At 31.4% G+C, this 16332-nt stretch overlaps 1 protein-coding gene across 12 annotated transcripts in view; it reads left to right on the top strand.

The window, feature by feature from the left end:
- The window catches only part of LOC143240824 (uncharacterized), a 61518-nt gene continuing 45186 nt past the window's right edge, over positions 1-16332 (top strand). For 2 of the 12 annotated variants that reach the window (XM_076483972.1, XM_076483973.1), the window contains exon 1: positions 69-176. The gene's annotated coding sequence lies outside the window, so the exon portion shown is untranslated. The other 10 variants (XR_013021983.1, XM_076483970.1, XM_076483971.1 and 7 more) reach the window with 10 other exon arrangements.

Raw genomic sequence — 16332 nt, 5'->3', positions numbered from 1 at the left:
CCCAACATCCGATGCCAGTAGAGTCAGGGTCAACATTTGCTAATACATGCAGTTCTTTGCGTCAATTATTATCTTATATACCCGCCTAAGATTTGAGCGCCCTCTTGAATACTCTATATGTTGGGAATGGGATAGTGTGAGAAAGTTATTGTACTAATCTGCTGGGTAAGGGTTTGGTCAGTATGAGTAAGATTAAATAAAATGTATTTCTTTAGTAAGTAAAGTAAGTATTGTAGTAATGATTTATTGTTATTCGTTAATTGTGGAAAAACATGCAAAAGCAGGTTTTCTAGCTTTTGTTACAAGTTGGAAAAGAAAAATTAATAAGGACAGGCACGCTTCGTCTCGAAGTAGGATAGACTACTAGTACTAGTATTGCTAGTACTACTACTACTAGGCCTATTACTGCAGTTTTGCTGAAATGAAAGGAATTTAGTTCAGTAATTGTACGCTCGTTACCGACATCAGTTTTAATTTTACTGTAAAAAGTAAAATTAATTGGATAAACTATTTATTAATATTATGGTTTCACAAAGTTTGATATCAGTTTTTATTTTATTTTTTGTCATTGTTGACTTCAATATTTTTAGGTATAACCATAAGGCTTTGTGTGAAATAATTATTACTAATGGTTATGTTTCATACATGAATGATAGTATTATGTCATACAAATATAATAACTTTACTGTTAGTAATATACATGAGATTTGGAATCTTCCCTGAATATACCACAAAATTGTATTAGTTTTACTAATATTGTGGACCATAAAAGTTCACAAAGCAAACCCAATGGTAATTTGTATTTTGCAGTTCCATACATCAAAGTACTTTACAAATAATTTTCCTAAAGAATGTAAGATATTCTTACTTAAAAATTAAACTAAGTATCATAATCCTATTTAGGTTCTAAAAAACTTTAAAAATATTCTGACATTTAAAACAAGTTAACTATTAACTTGATGCATAAACATTTTTCTCTCTTAAAATGAGAAAAAACAAACAAACCAAAAAACAGTCATGAACCAAAATAGGCCTAATGGAGTTTAGTATAACTTCAGCCCAGCAGTTTGACATTTTAAGTATTTTATATGTATATAGATAGTTGGCAACACGTTTAATGTTCTAGATTGATGGTAGGGTATTAGGGTTCAATTTCAGATATGGCTGCTAGCAGCTAGTAATTGTTTCACACTTGATCAGTGACACATTTAGGCTTTGACTAGGCACAATAAAAGTACAGATTGGGATCCTGACCTTGTTGGGATCTATATCTATATGGTAAGTTATTTTTGTTTTGCCATTTCAGTGAGGCAGAACAAAATGATATCAATTGGGACTTAAAAGATGGTAAAGTATGTCTGGGTAAAATAAAGTCAGCAGAAGCTGGTGTAGGTTTCCAATATTATTGGTGTGCATCGTGATTAGTAGACCAACATATAGAGGTGTAAGGGTTTGAGTTATTTTACTTTACTTTAGTTAGTAGATAAGATGATGTTCATAGGCTAGTAAGTGTCTTTTTTTTTTTTTTTTTGTCTTGAATTTTATCTTGTGCAGGTATCCATCAGTTGGCACTACATTTTGGCAATTCATAATATTTCTGGTAAATTATATAACATAAATGCATGGAAATTTTTGTTTTTACATATATTCTATACCTCATATTAAAATACTTTTTGAATATTTACATAACATTACACAGAACAACTTGGAGGCAATATATTGTCACTGTCATGTCAAAACTGTGTTGTGAAATGTTTTTTTGTTTCTTTTTTATTATGTGACAAATGTACAATTTCTGATTGAAAAATTCATACCCAGTATTTATAGAATGTGAAAAAATGTATTCTGGGAACATTTCCATATACAATACAAATGTGAAAATTTTGGTGCAATATGGATTTGATACAACAGTGTCAATAAGATAATTGCATCAAAGATGCGAGATAAGTCACAAAGTTTTACTGTAAAGTGGTATTTTAATATATAATTGAGCGGAAGTGTTACAGTTGTATTTACTGTGTTGACTAATAATAGTACTTTGCTTGGAATATTTGAGGTAGAAATAAAAATATTCAGAACCAATACTTGAGGCATTTAGACAGTGCCAAGTAATTTTTTTGTAACAAATATCTACTTTTAACATATTTTTGAAAAATGTTTGATCTGTTTTTAGAAATTTGAAATGGATTACAATTGGATTCTTCCACACTAACCAAAAATTCTTTTGGGCAGGGTGTGGTGAAGATGATTAGATGTCCACTTTACCAAATACCAATTTTCATGAATTTCATATTACCATTTGTTTCAAATACTATTCTCTAAATAAATTATTCATATTTGACAACTGGGAGTAGATGTGACCATATGCCATACCATACAGTTGTTGATTTTAGCTCATGTAACTATGGTTAAACAGATGTTTTGTAAAGAGTTTAAAAATAAAAGTGGAATGTTTTCCACTAGTAATCTGCAGTGTTAACAATAAATGTAAAAGTTTCAAATTTTTTTTTTTTTTTTGGCAAAATTTATTAAAAGGAAAAGGTGAAATTGGTATTTTGAAACAACATATGAACAAGGAGACTATTTAGTCATTGACGACTGCCTCTTTATGCCCACTTTCAAGGGGAATAACCATGGTTTCACTATTTTATTTTTCTGAGAATTATTGATCCTCTCTTAAAACCTTTGTAAAGTTCCTGCCCTCTGCTTCTGCCAACAGCTTGTTCATTTCATGAGTCATTTACCCTGTTAAACTGTCTTAACTGTTTTTCCAAATTGTAAAGTTTGTGTTCTCTCAGTATGATGATCAGGTTTCCAAACAGCCCATCTCTTACCCCTAATTTCAAAATGGTTATTATAAATTTGAAGTAAATGAATTTTTATTTAACTTACTTTAAAATGATTAAATTACACAGTATATCTAAACATATCAACATTGGTACTGTTTTTGAAATAATTTTAACTGATACATTCAGTGATAGATACCAAAATTAATGAGCAGAAGTTATCAAATTATACATCCAAGAATTCCTTTGTTACACACTTGACCCCCATCCATCATATAATCAGCTACTTCATAATTAGATTTTTTTTTATAGAATTCATTACATTTTCAAATATACTAAACTTAGGTTCTAGCATTACCTCAACTTTGATCTATTTTTTTAAAGAATGAATGGAATGTCGAAGTGTTTTTTTGATAAGTGGAAATATAATACAGTATGTAACTGTACAAGGTGTATTTTTTTGATGAGCTATGCCCTTGCTTTCACCACATTCAAACCTAAATTTCTTGTCATACACAGAACGAAAGAGTCTGATGGCAAGAGAATATGCTACAGCAGTATCCATGTCAACTAGGCCTATTAAGTTTATGATTTGCTGTTACTGACAGTTTGATGTCTATCATATGACTGAGACATTTCTTAACCTCATGAGAACTTTTTTGGGATGCAGGACAAACCACCAAAAAATGGGTCTGTCAGTATTATTAATGTAAATATGAGAAAAAAACAAATGTTCAAGCACTTTCCCATCCTACCATGGCTTATTACTGTCCCCAGATGTGGCCTTTCTTTAAGTGATATGAGAAAAGCAGATGCTCCCGATTGGAAATACTGTCTGTTATTTGCTGAACATCTTCCGAATCATCCTTCCATTTCTATTTATGCAGATGATTCAAAATCAGTTGACTCTGTGGGCTCTGCCATGGTTTGTTGTGGTTTGATGGTTGTGCACAGAATCCCCTCTACAGTTTTTGTGCTCACTGCTGAACTGTATGCCATTTCTCTTGCCCTGGATCACATATAAACTAAGTAGTACTCAAATTGCACTATTTTTACTGACTCTCTTAGTCCTCTACTGGCCCTGGAATTGCTTCATGTTAGTTCTCACCCTGTCCTTGCCGATATTCAGAACCGACTGGCCCATTTCTCTTTAACATCTACTTCTATCTAGTTTTTCTGGATACCGGGTCATGTTGGTATTCACAGGAATAAGCTTGCCGACACTGCAGCTAAATCTATCTATTCTGGCACTATCATGCTCAGCTCCGTGCCAGTTGGCAGTTAATTTGGACTGAGCAACATAAAAACAAGCTTTTTCAAATAAAACCCTCTATTTGACTTTGGCCGTCTTGCTATCATAAGGATCGAAAGGAGGAGATTGTTCTTACTAGATTACACTTTGGTCACAGTTTTTTAACTCGTTGTTTTCTTTTATCTGGGACTGATGCACCAGTGTGTTGTCTGTGTGACACTCAGGTCACAATAAGCCACATTTTACTGTCTTTCTGTTGTTAGGACTCAGTGATGGCACCATTTTAAGTGTTTTCTCACAAGGTTTATCCATAACATTAGACAGTGTAATTGATGATGGTGACACTGACCACCTTAGAAATATTTTTAGTTTTTTTAAAAGCCATTAATCTTTTTAATGGTATTTAAGTTTTTTAATTTATACATTAGACCCTTTTTAATTTGATTCCCTTTTAATAATCAAAGTACATCTAGTTTGATTTGAAATTAGAAAATGACCATAATGTCAAATAACTCAAAACCAGGACTGGAAAGTCATCTTTAGGTGTCTAACACTAATGTTTGAACTACCTGTTAGTCATTCTGGCGAGTTATAATAATCAAAATTTTGCTACAAGTCTTTTAAAATTTGTATTACTTTATGTTTTGAAAACAGCCATAACATCAAATAACTTGAAACGAGGACTGTAAAGGCCAACTTCAGGTGACTAATGGTGATTTTTGAACTTACCCATTGGTCATCTTGGTGAGTTATGATAATTACAGTTATGCTACAGAAAGTCCTTTACAGCTTGTATTACTGTGATTTTTCTCTTACTGCTGAAGACAAGATGTAAAATTTGGGTTTAATGATATTTATGTTATTAATTCAAAAATTAAACTTTGTTTTGTTTTACCTTAATTTCCTTTTATGAATTTTAATAATTTTACTTTAATTTTAACTTTTAACTGGATGTATGGCACAGATAGTCTAGTTGCTTTGCACCATAAAACTTCAAACCAACCAATCAATCCTCTGAGGTATTCCACTTGTAACAAAAATCCATGTGGATTTGACTACTTCAATAACTGTTCTACATCTTTTCATCTAATCATAATACTGTTAAATTTACTAGTCTTTCCCCAACCCTTGGAGAGCTAAGTTTCTTAGCTAGTTTTGTGTGATACCATGTTAGGAAATTTTAAAAATCAAAGTACATCAAGTCCATATATGTATAAAAATTTAGTTAACAGTTAAGATCTTCAGCATAAGTTAACAGATTAGTATGTGAAGATTTCCCTTTAGATTTTAAATTTAAGAGATTTTCTTTTAAGGTATTATTTACTAAATGACTTTACAAACCAAGTTGTATCACTTTAGAATTTTTCCCACTATGTTAAACCAACTGTTTTACAATTTTCATGATAACTTATCTTTTTAAATGTTGCAGTAGTATTAACAACTCTCTGATCTTCAAGTGTCCCACCAACCTGCTCATCCTTTCAGGTGTGATGGCTTTATGTGATAATCAGTCCCACTATTTTTTGGTAAAAGAGTGGTATGAGAGATTAAGGACAGTTAGTGCAGATAACCATCATGTAGCTATGTTAGAAATTCTAAATAAACCAGTAATTTCAAGCATCTATCTAGTACAAGTTGATTTAATAGAAAAGAAAAACAAGGGCTTGCATATCTAATTTTTTGTATTCTAAAAATCTAATGGTGTATTATAGTTTGAAGATGTTTTGATTGGTTACTTGTCATCTTTGAAACAATTAACTGGTTTGACTTAGAGCCCACAATGTTTAAGAACTGTAAGAGTGTGTCATTGTGAAAGATCACAACAAATTAAAACTCGCATATTTTGGAACAAAATGAATGAAATGATTCAGAGGAGCTTACATTTAAATGATTGCCTTAGCTCAGTTTAGAATTGGACAAGAAGTGAATCATGATATACATACTGTTTGTGTATTTGCTGCACATGGTGTGACTGAGTGAGCAAACTTTGAAATAAAATTTCACTATTGTGTATGTGGCAGTATGAATAAGATAAGGTATTTAAAAAAACAAACTTAGAAATGGTTAGGAAAGTTTTAGATTCAGAACTGTATAGGGTGTTGAGCTGCTACTGTGTCTCTTAGCTTAGTAATCATGATGCCACAGTTTTAAACCTTGAAGAAATATTTTCTTGTCTTGATACTTCATGTTTTGTTTCAGTCTGTCTTTTTATTACCAAGAGATTAATATATACATGATTAGGCACAGATACCCACAGTGCTTTGCACCATTAAACACCAAACAACCAACTACATGGTAAAGTAAGTCCAAATATGTGTCTGAATTATTAATTAGAAATTCTGAGTGACGCTAAATCTGAGTATATTATGTCATTTATAGTATACCTGCAATATCTAGTGCTTGTGAGGACCTTTACCCAAAACCAAGGCTTCTCAGCCTGGCTCAAACCCAACAGATAGTTATAGGTGAGGTGGTCAGTGTCAATATTATTTTAATACCTTATCTTGTAAAATTTCATTATAAAGCAATGAGATTGTAAGGTTTAATTAATTTTTAAGTGGAAAAAGTTCATGAGTGAAAAATAAAACCATCCTAAGTCACTTTAAGAAACCTCTGTTCCTCACTGCTTATTTGTGCAGTCCTAATGAGTAAGTTTAAAATTAAAGTTTCCCATAAACATTACATTAGTATCTTTATTAGTAACAGCACTTATTTTGTTATAAAATTTCTCATTGATTTGTATCAGATCAGATAGCCAGTTAAAAACTTTATATTCTAACACTTTGGGTGTAACCAACTTAAACTCTTGGCTGTCAGTTTTCGTTTTTCATCCCAACTTGTTAAACTTTAAATCTTTTTCTCTTTGCCCAGGCTATCCTATAAGCTTAATGCATTTCCATTTTCCCAACCTCCATCACCACAGTGGTTGTTAAAACCATCTTTAATGAGTTTCTTTGCATCTTTCCCTAACAGTCTACTGTCAGCTTTCTTTAGTAGAACCAACCTGTAATATAAAGTTCACTTTTATCCTAAAACTCCCACAGGTTCAAATATCTTGCTTGTTTCTCTATGTATCATTTATAATATTTTGCCTAGAATGAGTGAATGCTCACAAAAAGGCAATCCTCATGTATTTCTATCCCAAAACCTCTGAAAAGGTCTTATATTTTAAAATAATTATTATGACTTAAAACTCCCAATAGATTCACTTTTGCATGCATTTCAAGTACAATATGTACTACATGCAGTATACTTAATAAGAGAGTTCAGTACCATGTGTGTTAATCCTCTCTTCATTACAAGTAGTAGCCAAAGGTTCAAATGTCACAGAAACTATTACCTACGTGTTAACCTACCTCTGTAGTCCTGGATTCTAAAATTCTGTATATATTTTCATGGATTAAGTATGACCTTGGAATAATTTGTATGATAAAAAATATTCCTATGACAAAAATACTTTGTTCAAAGAAACCAAGTGTTGGTGAAAAGTAAGTCATTTGAAAGACAAAATGATAATAAAAAAACAGTCAATAAACATTTGATTCATTATAAATTCTTGTGCAAGTATGTGTTATATTTACATGAATAATGGTTATAAAATAAGATGTTAAAAATTAATTTCAAACCTGTAAGAGCAAAGAAATGAGACTTCATTTGAAAATGCAGTCTCCTTGAATATGATGTGTTTTGCTGGTAGTGTGGAATATTAGTACAGTTATCTAAGTGTCAGCATTGTGCACAAATGTAACAAATTCTTGATAAAGAGAAACCCATTGAAATAAAAATGTATCTCAGAACAACTGGTATGGGTATTAACACTTTTATTGATAAGGAGAGAACAATGTTTCAATTTTCGTAGGTCATCTTCAGGTTAAGAAAGAGTTTGAATGTGATAGTTGACATGTGATAGACATGGGCACATGTCTTAGGGTACAGGATTGTAAGGGGCATTGCAGGTGGATGTTAGGTTATTAATTAGTATAGGTACAGAGGAGTTCCTTTATATTGGTTTAATTTTGGCCTTAGTTGTTGTATACATAGGGTGGGCTTATTTGATTTTGTGTTTGTGTACATTTGTTTCCCTACTTAGTATCTTGATGTTTTCTATGGTTATGTTGTGTTTATTTGATTTGCAATGTTCAAAAATGTGTGAAGGTTTTTTTGTGTTCTATGAATTTAGTTTCCATTTTTCTGCAAATGAAACAAATATTGCAGTATTGGAGCTTTCTCATTGATGTGTATGGCCTAAAGAGAGATCTCACATGTATCTTGTCACCTTAACATATTAGTACTTGAGTATTCCATTTTATCAATACCAGGAATGGATGGGGTGTTTGTTTCTACAATGGTTCTATTTCTGTACAGAACTCTTATACATTTCTCACTAGAAATGTTTACATTGATAATTTTAAATGACAATGTAAATAGAGGATATTTCACTGTTTTGTGGTAACTTAATGTGATTTCATAAAACTTTCTGAAGTGAGACATATTGATATTTGTTTGTTTTTTGTTCATTATTCTCCTTTACCCTGACTAGTTTGGGATTGACTGGTATTTATGTAAGCCAAAAGTGTTTACATTTTGGTCGTTGTCCAGGTTGACACCCTTATAGGATGAGTATATTTGATGATGGAGGATTCAACTAATGAACCTCCCATTGCAAGTTGGACTCCATGATGTGATGTAAGGGTTGTGAAATCATGCACGTATGATGTTATTAAGCTTTAGCCTGATAATTATAATGTACTTTCAACTCTTTTCTTCACAGTTCATCGTTACTATTAATGTTAAAGCTTATAAGTACACTTTATTCAAAAGATAGGTTTTGTTTACTTCCTTGAACTTTCATAAAAAAAGTAATTTAAATAGTTCATCATTAGTTTGTTATTAACAGTAGAACCATAATTTTAACTTACCATCTGACTCATCCCTTCATTTACCTAGTATTTTTTCCTGTGCTGTTTCTTTTACAGGTGTGCGTTTAGTGTGTTACAAGACATCGTGCAGTTAGTAGTTTGAACTGAGATATATCTACTTGGAAAAACCTGATCTCGGATGTATATTGAGAGAGAACTAAATGAACAAAATGAAAATATGTGCAGCAGGTTCTTGTAAGAGTAACTCTGAATTAAATACAGGTTTAATGTTTTATCCTTTACCTAAAGATGAGTTTGTAAGAGATCAGTGGATTGATTTACTAGGCATAGATGATTCCACCATATCTGACCAGACAAGGGTATGTTCCTTGCATTTTAAGGCAAAAGATTATTCAGCTTTTAAAAGGAACATAAAAGCTGGCTCACTGCCATCCTTGTATCTCTCCAAAGAAAGTTCTGTTCCTCTCATAGAAGTTTCTGATAGTGGTAGTGAACATGGTGATTCTGAGGAAATCAAAGTGGAAACTAATTCTGTCAAGAATAATTTGGATAGTGGTAGCCCACAAGTTAATGCTGAAACAGCAAAGGAAGAAGAGGTAATTTTTTGTTGTTTTGTTTTATACAAGTGAAATTAAACTTTGAAAACTGTATAAAAGGGCAAAACATTTAATTATTTTCATTACAATGCCCTACAGTATTGAAACTTTCAAGGGCATTTATTCAAAGATAGAACCTTTTTGTTGAAATTTACAAATAAATTAACTTTAATACTTTATAAGTAGAGTCTAACAGAACAATAATTTAACATTGTTCATTGATATGTTTGACTAATACTGAAAACGAAGTTGAGCAGTTTTATTTCAAGCTTTTCTTATGGTTGATTAATTGTATGACATGTGAAATTTGAGAGAGAATTTGTACTTTACTGATTGAAATGAAACATACAATTATCTTTATGATTGCTCTATTTTAACCTGTACAGCCAAGTGGTTTTAAATGAAATATTGAAAAGTGAAATAATGCAATAAGGTGTACATATTTTTGTCACTGGTATCAACCATTTTTAGAAGAAAAAGCTTAACATATACCCCCACAAAGTAATTATATGTTACATGAATTTGATGACACAGCAATTGTGCCTTGGGAATTGAAATACTGTATTCTCTAGGAATATTAACTTTGCTTGAAGAATTTCATCTTTGTATCTGGATGTCATGATCTGGAACATACAGCTCATCTGTATTCCTTGTATATTGACCAATGAAAATGAGCATACTGCGTGAATTAAATTAATCAATTAAAAAAAAAAACTGTTCATGGGGAAATATAATATTCCTGATAACTTTCCCTTGAGTGAGTGTAATTTTATCTCTTTGAAAGATAATGATAGTTAAGTTTTACAGCTATTCAGCTTTTAAATATTCCTCTTTACTGGTTAAGTAGAAACACAAGGTTTACATTCTATCTCAAAATATTTTTGAGGCATTTGTAATGCAAAGTAGGAAAGCAACTGTGTGTGTTTTAATTTGTTTTACCAAGTTCATTATCTGTTATGTTTTGCTTGCTAGTATTGTACCATTGTTTGTAATAGTTAATTAAATATTTTATGTATACTTGGGTTAACATTTTTCACTGTCACCTAGCAACAAATGTAGTTTAGCTGATCCATTTCAGCAGGGCTCAATATTGTAGTTGAGGTAATACTCAGTAGCTTCGAATACTTGACAAAAGATGCCTCTTGTGAGTATAAGAATCTCAGTTCTGACTCATCACAGAATTATAGGAAACAAATGGTAAAGGTAAAAGGATAAATGCTTATGTCTTAAAATCCCTTTCTTCCACTATGAATAATGTCATATGTGATGACCTATGGTTGTAAACACACTCCATTGTAATTTCTTCTGCAGGATATTTTTGTGCAACACATTGGGGTTAATTTCTCTACACATATACATACTTTACTTCAGTTGTTGTACAACACATAGAACTGTGTGATCTGATGCAGTGAAAGTCCCCAAAGAAAAATTAAAAAAGATTACACAGTGAACATTTGCAGTGTTGTGATCATTTTGTTCACATGGTGCATCTGTGGTAGGTGCTTGATGCTGGTATATTTATCTAAGATTGTGACTCAATATCACATCTCAGGCTAGAGTGCTATTACAGAGTTTTGTGAGGACAAACATCTCTTACAGTTTCTTTGAACTTGACACTGTTATGTTTAGCTTCCTAGAGTCACATACCTATTGAGATAAGTCTGCACCTTATTTGATATCAAAAATTTAATTAGAGAAGGTTCCTGTATATTAGATGAAAAGAGGCTAAAAGTGTTAAAAATGTATTTATACAATGTGGTGTTGATGTACTGATTGTGAGAACTGATCATTTAGTGTAACCCTGTTCTCATTTTATAATGGTGGTGCTTTCTATGACAAGATTTGATGAGTGTTCTAATAATGCAGGCACAACTCCATGAACTTTCAGCTTTAACTGAGTAGTTGACAAAACGAAATTGTTCTGAACTATACCTGTATATTTGTGCTTCTTCATGGGCCATACAATAAATGATGCTGGTGATAAATTAATTTGCAACATTCGAATAAATTGGAGATTAAGAAGTTTGTTTGATTGTCACTATTTTTCTAGCAGTTCAACCCAAAGTGCATCACATGTATTGTGTTCACTGATTATAGAAAATGCCAGTTGTGTTTTGAACAAATGCATAGTAGGAAATACTCCAAAGGAAGTATTCAAAATTGATACAAAAATATGCATCTAAGACCACTTTATTTTTCCTATGTAATATGGTTTAAACTGCCTGACAAAGGCTTTTGTCCAAAATATTGTGAATAAATATAAAGTTTTTGTCTTCTATGTGTATTTTACCAATTTTGAACATTTTGTTCATTATTTGCTTCTTTGTGTTTTGAACTGTTTGCATGCAGATTTGTCAATATTTAATAGTACCATAAATAGATATTGATTTGAACTAGATTTTGATAAAAGTCAATAATAACTTACCAGTAAAATAACTGTTTAAATTTAAAAAAAATGATTTCTTTTTAGTTTGACTGGTAACTTGTAGAACCGTTATTTTTTATTATAAAAATTACATTGATGTTTTTTTTTTAACCAGTCTGTGAAAAATATTTCTTGATGATTTCAAATATAAATTATATCATGTTTAATTTGTATAAGTATTGAACTAGTTTACTTGGATATTTTTCATTTCATAGTATTTAAATTTGTCAAACTTTGTGATTAAAAATGAATAAGTAATAAATGTTAAGAGATGAGATTGGTTGTAAAACTTGTTTCACAATCAGTGTGAAAGATAATTCTCAGAATTAAATTACAAAATAATTAACATTATATTACTTTGAATGTTGATATTTAGTAGCAGTTAATAAACCAATAATTACAAACGAAAAGAGCAAAAGTTAAATGGTTTCACTGTATCTCGGGAAGTCTTGGATTACATTTCAAGTTGCTGGTGGCCTAGTATAGATCTTTATCAGGTCAAAATTTTGTCCATGCCTTCTAAATGGATGTACTTCATTAACTTTTTTCAAGTTAATGCCTTTCAAGTATACATTTTCTGTGTAAACATTTTCTTCTGTAAGGGTTTTAACATTAACATAATAGGAGATATTCCCAGTGTAATAATGCTCAAATAGTTGTGCATATTTAAAGACAAACTTTACTCTTGTCTATATAGTGAAAACTTCAAGTGCATGAATGTAGTGGAATGTTTAACATAGGACTTTTCCATAAAAAGAATTCTCAAATTTTCACTGTGTTGTGCAGTTAAGTGTCTTGTTCACAAGGTGATAACAAAATTGAATTTTTTGTCAGTGTTTTAAATGATTGGAATTCTAAAATGAAGTATTTTAAAAACTGTTCCACAACTGAAAACTAATTTTATGAATTTTTTAAAAACTAAATAGTATTTAAGTATTTAGTTATTTGGTTGTAAGTTTCCACTGTCAGAATGATAAAAATCAAGAAATATTAGTTATATATTCATGATCTGGAAAGGGTTAAGACATCTTATTAATGCTACTATTTCACATGTTTGTGTTTCATGAATACAGAATGAACTTTTTTTCCGTTTGGTTGATACATTTTATATCAACGATGGAACTGTGCTAATTAATGTGATTACTAAAACAGTATCTGCTGCAACTATTTTGTAGTAACCTGTTGGTACAGCAGAAAGTCTATGATTTACAAAGTTAAAATTAGGGGTTCAATTCCCCTCGGTGGACTCAGCAGATAGTCCAGTGTGGTTTTACTATAAGAAAACACTATTTTGTAATATTAATTTTTTTGTTTGTGTGTAAAGATATCAGATTGGTAAGACAACTGTATTACAGTTTTTATGGTTCATTTTTTTTTAATTTCTTTTTGCAATATGTGTTGCCAAACAATTATGAACAACAATTGTGATCAAAGCAAGCTACCTAAATAATGTAGCAAATATAAAGTTACTAGTCTATGAGTATGCAATGTTAACAGGGCTTACCCTGGACTAAATTTTTCTGTAGCCAGGCTATTAGCCAAATGATTTTTTTGGTAGCCAATTTTAGCCAGTGTTTTAGCCAGATAGGTTTGATCCGTATCCAACCCTCCAGCCAGTCACATACGATAAGACAGTCAAAGAATAAATGACAATTAAGTTCTTATCATACATTTTATTTCAATGAATTTATCATTTATCAAATTTATTATAAAACAACAGTTTCACAGTTACAAAGTTCAATGTTTTTCACACACAAATCATTACAATAATGGTATGGGAAGATGAGTCACTAAATTAAAAGTAACTGTTATTACATGCTGCTAAACAGGGGTCTCTCTAGACTTGCAAACCAGGGAGAAGTTTTGCTCTAATTTTACAAAATTGTGGAAAAGTTTACAGTCAATAGCATTCTTTTCTTCTATAATATAATCTGTATAAGATGAGTTTTCCTTGAGCTTACGAAGGGTGAGGTTTGGTTTGTTTTTATATCATCACCAAACTAAACTTGACAAGTTTCAGTAACATTCATGCTGAAAATATGAACACAAATTCATGACAAAATGAAAAAATATATACATGCCTTGAAGCATGTCATTTTGTTGTGCCTCATTTACAGTTACAACTGGTGCCTTTGTTTCAATGATTACATTAGAATATGTCTGTTCTTTTTTGTACTCCAGATCTTAAAGGCACGTTTAAAATCAAAATTTCCAGTGTTTGGACCATCTATTGACAGACACATGATATTTTCCAGGTTTCTAGTTCTTATTGAATTCCTCAGACACGTTTTTATCAAATTCTGCTTACTAAAACCTCTCACAATCAGCTGTTGAAACTGGAGCTACCAGCAGTCTCTCTGCCAGTTCTGCACTTGCAGGAAAGGACTCTCTGTATTTTACTGTAGAAACTTTTAATGTCTGTTACAGACTTGCTTCCACTTCCAAAAGTAGATCTAGCAAATTTTGAAAATGATTTCAATTCTTGTTTTGTTCCCTCGTGGCCAATGGTTGACAAATAATCATTGATTGTGTCAATGTCTGCTGAAATGTCTGTGTCTTTGAGCAGTGGGTTGAAGAAATTTGTGAGGGAAGTCAAAATAGCTGCATCATCATTATCTGAAAACCTGTCATTCAGACTTCTTATCATATTTTCTGTGAACTTATCACATATGTTTTCTGCCTCAGACCTTTGAACTGCACTGTCTCTAATGGTATGCCCACCAAACTGAAAAGTGTACAGTCCATCTGAATTTAACTGAGGCTCAGCTGGCACCTCGTTTAGAAATTTTGACAGCATTTCACCAGATTTGTTTTGTTTCATTTCCTCCAGACACTCAATAGTTGAAGCAAGCAGTGGGTGAACTTCAGAGAAATTAAGATTTTTCCTCTGAAATGTTTTTGACAAAATGCCTAATGGCTTCAAACAATCAGCCAAGTAATGTGACACATACAGAAATTTAAATGAAGTGATGGGTTTATACAAGCTAAGAGCTTTACCAGAGGTCTCTTCTATAAATACAGACACATGGCTGGAATAGTTGGAAAGCAATTAAATTATATTTAATAATTTTATAAGTTTAACTATCCAAATAAGTCTCGTCATTTACTCAGTCAATAAATACCTTTTGTTTTCTGATGCTTGGTTAGGTTGTCTTTTTTCATCACTGCACAACCAGTTGTGAAAGTGTTTGAGTTCTGTACTTTAATGCACAATGTGCAAAACATTTGCTTTGTAGAGGCTTCATATTTAAGCCAGTTAAATTCATTCAACCATTTTTCTTGGAATGATTGTGAACTGTCAGTTTCAGATTTGGATTTTTTTGATGGAGGCATTGGACAACTTTCACTGTCTTACAGGCGTTTAGCCTGCGAAGAAACCATTCTGAGATCTGATGAATTCACTGCATATTGGCTCAATTTATAGAGAATCTTTCCACTAATTAACATTTAGTTTTTTACAAGTACGTGTTTATTATGGAACTAATCCAGTAACCGCTTTTAATTAAACTTACCGGCCAAGCCATGCGCCATTAGATAATGTAATCACAGGTGTGAAAGCCATCACAATCTTCGTGGTCGTCCTTTAATTATAGCACCGCTAATCAACCACATATAAATGAGTTATTCGTGTCAAGCCGTTAGGTCGCTGTTGATTGAACAATTTTTCACACGTTTGTCGATCCTTGCAGACAGGTTATTGATTTTTATCTGCTTACCACATACTTGCATTAAAAAAACGATGTAGTGAACCAGTCTAGCATTTTGTAAACAAACAGTGTTTCACTGTTTTTTTCACTTTTGATATAATGTTAGACATTATTTTGTATTTCTTTACATTATAATATGAATTTATATCTGATATATGAGCTTAAAATTTTTCACTTTTGATATAATGTTAGAGGGTAAAAAAAATGTATATCTGATATATGTACGAGATAGAGAGGAAAGTTTTTATATTTTGTATACAATAATTAAAACGTACTTTAAAAAATTATCTAAAAACTTAATCGTTTACAAACTGTGACTGACGGTAAGGAATAGTAATACTGGAATATGCAAATTGCAGGAAAAATAATTTTCACATGTATTCAGATTTTAGTTAATTTAAATGGCCTCTCAGATTAATTGCAGTTTCTGGTGGCCCAACATAACACCCTTTCAGGTTGATTTTGATGTCTACTTCTGGGTAGTGAGTTTGTGTGTTGTTTAAACATCATTACTAAAGCAAGTTGATGATATAGAAAGATGTTTTATATGTTTGGTTTTCACATTTAATATAATATTTTAATATATTATTTTAATTAAATTAATAATTTTTACAATTTTTTAATATAAATGTTTAAAAATGAAGTAAATGAATCTGTATGTTGTACTTAAGATTTTTTTCCTCTTT

The sequence above is a fragment of the Tachypleus tridentatus genome, chromosome 13 (assembly GCF_004210375.1).
Source record: "Tachypleus tridentatus isolate NWPU-2018 chromosome 13, ASM421037v1, whole genome shotgun sequence".
Classification (NCBI taxonomy): Eukaryota; Metazoa; Arthropoda; class Merostomata; order Xiphosura; family Limulidae; genus Tachypleus; species Tachypleus tridentatus.
Note: the sequence above shows the minus strand (reverse complement) of the source record. Positions and strands in the feature narration are given on the sequence as shown.